This window comes from Balearica regulorum, chromosome 4 (genome assembly GCF_011004875.1).
Source record: "Balearica regulorum gibbericeps isolate bBalReg1 chromosome 4, bBalReg1.pri, whole genome shotgun sequence".
NCBI classification, from domain to species: Eukaryota; Metazoa; Chordata; class Aves; order Gruiformes; family Gruidae; genus Balearica; species Balearica regulorum.
The window spans coordinates 2652744-2655983 of record NC_046187.1 but is presented as its reverse complement, the minus strand read 5'-3'; the positions used below and the strand labels follow the sequence as shown (position 1 = coordinate 2655983).

The 3240-nt window shown below is 53.9% G+C and overlaps 1 long non-coding RNA gene across 1 annotated transcript; it reads left to right on the top strand.

Moving 5' to 3' along the window:
• Nucleotides 1–864: 864 nt before the first annotated feature.
• LOC142601624 (uncharacterized) lies at nucleotides 865–2505 on the top strand. The gene is made up of 3 exons (XR_012835139.1): nucleotides 865–1047; nucleotides 1735–1819; nucleotides 2387–2505. It is a non-coding gene; the product is annotated as an uncharacterized LOC142601624 (long non-coding RNA).
• The last annotated feature ends 735 nt before the right edge of the window (nucleotides 2506–3240 follow it).

Genomic DNA, 3240 nt, shown 5'->3' with positions numbered 1-3240 from the left:
CGGTGGCTCTCCTCTGGCTCGCGCTTCCCATGAAGACGAGAAGGAAATCTCTCTGCCAGGGAAGGGAAACCATTTCGGCCGAGACTCAGACTATAAACGTTTCTCTCTCGGTTATCTCACGTTCATCTCCCCGGGGCTTTTCAATTTGATGTCCTTTTTTTTTTTCCCCCCCAGTCTTTTCATCATCAGACTCTTCTATGCGGTAAGTGCGTGACAGAGGAACGGCCGTGCTTCCGCCCGCTTAATTTAAGAGATTAAATTGTTGCTAACGCGTTTCTTGAGGGTAAGTCATTTCCGACGGCGGTATTTTGCATTTGGGAATGAAGGGATTTACGGCTACGAGCTCACTGAAAGCAACGAGCGGCTGAAAGCTGCGGGCATCGGCATCTTAACGCCCGTTCGCGTTAGAGGGAAGTTGGCATCAGTCGCTGGAGACGTCGCGGCAGAAGGCAGTGCCCTCAAAAGGCTGGAAAAACGATTTGCACATCCGTTTCCAGGGACGTAATCAAATCAGCCAGCGGGTTCAATAACAGCAGGAAGCAAATATTCCAGATTTGCGGGGCGTTTGCAAACAAAACCTGTTGCCAGACTCTCAGGTTTTGAGGTTCCCCCCCCCAAAAAAAAGCTATTTTTGGATTAAAAATGTTGCAGGCTGCTACAGGAAGGCATTTTCTATTCCCTTAAAGACGTATCTGTATCTAAGAGGAACATTTCAGGGGAGTCCGTGCGAGAGCTTGGGCTGTCGCCCGTCCTTCCCGTCGGACGCTGTCCCTGCGCCTATGGTACGGCCACGGAGTACGTTTCCAGTGATTTACACCCCTCTCCAGGCACCGTCCTCCCCCTCTTTGCCCCTCTCCTCCCCTCTGACCTCTCTCCGGCTTTTTTCCCCAGTTTATCAAGGTTTTGTAGATGTTTCCCGCTGCTCCTCGCAGTACGAGCAGCACTGCCTATGGCAACGGACGCCAGCACGGGAAGGAGGGAGCAGAGACGAATCCTGCGGGGAGAAGCTGGGAACAAGAAGCCTGGCTTTGTGGACGGCGCGGGCAGGTACGTCTGCCTTCCATCCTCAGGAAAAACGTGGCGTCTGCACCCCGAAATGCTCCTTTGTCGCCTTTTAGCCTCAAAGCGGGGGGCGGTGGGGCTCTCTGCGGTCCCCAGGAGCGCTGAGCATCGGTACGTCACCCCAAATGATCCAGATTTGCTTCCTCGGCTGATTTTTGGCGGCTGGACCTTTCCCCGGGGCAGCTCTGCTGGTGCTGTCACGAAAGCGCCAGGGCTCAGCGCTGGGTGCTGCAGAAGAGGTGCGAGGTGCTGGGGGCGGGTGCTGGGGCCAGAGATAACGCTGTGACGGTGCGGGGGGGGCGTGCGGGTGCCTGTGGGTGACACAAATCCACGCGGGGCACGGGGTGAGGGTACGGGGGGGTTTGGGGTGCCCTGTCGTGGGGTGCAGGGGACATGGGGTGAGGGGCACAGGTGGAATAACTCCCTGCAATAAAAGTTGCAGCAGAGGAAATGCGGACGGGGCCAAATCGGCAAAAAAAACAAAGGGAAATTCAAGTAGCTCCTTTTTTCTTCGTGGGTTTTACTCCCCGAAGCGGGGACGGCTACTAGAAGCCGCGCGGTGACTCTAATCTGAGGACATGTCGTGGTTTGCGCACCCTCAGCTGCTGACAGAAGAAAAGACTTTACTGATTTGTTTATTTTTTCACTCTGTGGGGTTTTTTTCCTCTCTAGAACGCCGGCGTACTGTTAGGAACACACCGTGCTCGGGGACGCAGTGGAGAGGCCCCGGCAATGCCTTCCATAGGCGGCGGCGGCAGTAAGTAATTATTTCCGATTTGGGTTCCCTTGCGTTTTGTGTCACACCCGAAAAGACCAAGTTTCTGTGGGAAAAATCACAAAAATAAGAAAGAAAGGGTACGCAATGAAGGGTTTGATGTTACAGAGCCAGCATTTATTTTTTCACTGCTTTCACCAGCATTGCCTTTTCTGAAGGTTTTAGCGTAGAAATGATTAGATTTTAGAGAAGGTGGTGGAAAATCCACTCGCTAAATGCTGGAAAGCGCATGGGGCCGGGGGGGGATCTCCAAACAAGCCAAAAAAAAAAAAAAAAAAAAGGAGAGAAAACCAACCCGACATCCCGAGCAAATTCCCCGTTTCTGGACGGGGAGATGGGAGCCTGGTGCCCCCCAAAAATCAGAGGCCAGAGCCGCCGGCCACCCTGACTCCTAACCGCGATGCATCCGTGGCCCCGAGGGAATCCTTCTTTGGCTCCGAGCGTGTATTTTTTGAGGCAGCTGAAAGCCTTGTTGGGAAAAGTAGAAGGATGTCTTTAAGCAAGGCTGCTGAGGAGGAAAAGAGCCAGCTTCTCTTTGAACTTGACCAGGAGGCCCTGTCCAAACCCCGTGAGGTCTGTCAGCTCAAAACTGGAAAACCCCGCACCAGGATGGATAAGAAAGGCCAAGCCGCGGTGTCGAGTTGTTAGGAAAGTCACGCTCAAAAAAATCCCGATTTTACATCCCGGTATTTGCTGCTTGGGAGAAATGCTGGAAGAAGCCCAGCCTGCGGATCTCAGGAAGCTGCAGACGCTAATGGTCAGGTGTAGGGAGCATTCCGAGAGCCTGAAAAAGTATTTTTCAGATTCTGCAGGAGGAAGGTGTAAGCAACCTTTTAATCGCCGATGACACCACGGCGGGCGCGGTGAAGCAAGGCAGCCTTAGTACCGCCACCGTAAAACCTGTTGAGACCCACGTTGAGGTAGTTGTGATGTGTGAAACGGTTCGCTTCCTAAAGAATTTGATAGCAAGAACAGTCGAGGCAGAAAGATTTTGGAGCTTATTGTGGTTTGATTTATCACTTCTGCTGGAGTTACTTCCCTGCCAAGAGCAAACTGCTTCCTTCTCGTTACCGTTTCTTAACCACGTCCTTCCTCTCAGCCCGCCCCCGGGACCTCGGAGGACATGGCCAGCAGCGGTGAGACCGTGATCCAGAGGGGACCCCGCAGGTACGCAGGTTCAAATTTACAACGCTCCCTCGCTTTTTGCACGGCGGAGGATGTGCTGCGGGGCGCCCGCAGCCCGCCCGGGCGGGTTTTCTCTCCGCCAGGCTCGCGACCAACATGCCGATTGCAGCGTAGCGCCGCAGGTTCCTGCCTTCGTTCGTTTTCTCTCGGCGAGGCTTTTCAATTTTCCCTGCCGGGTAGGCTGCTGAACATCCCCCGTTGCTGCCTGGCGAAATCCT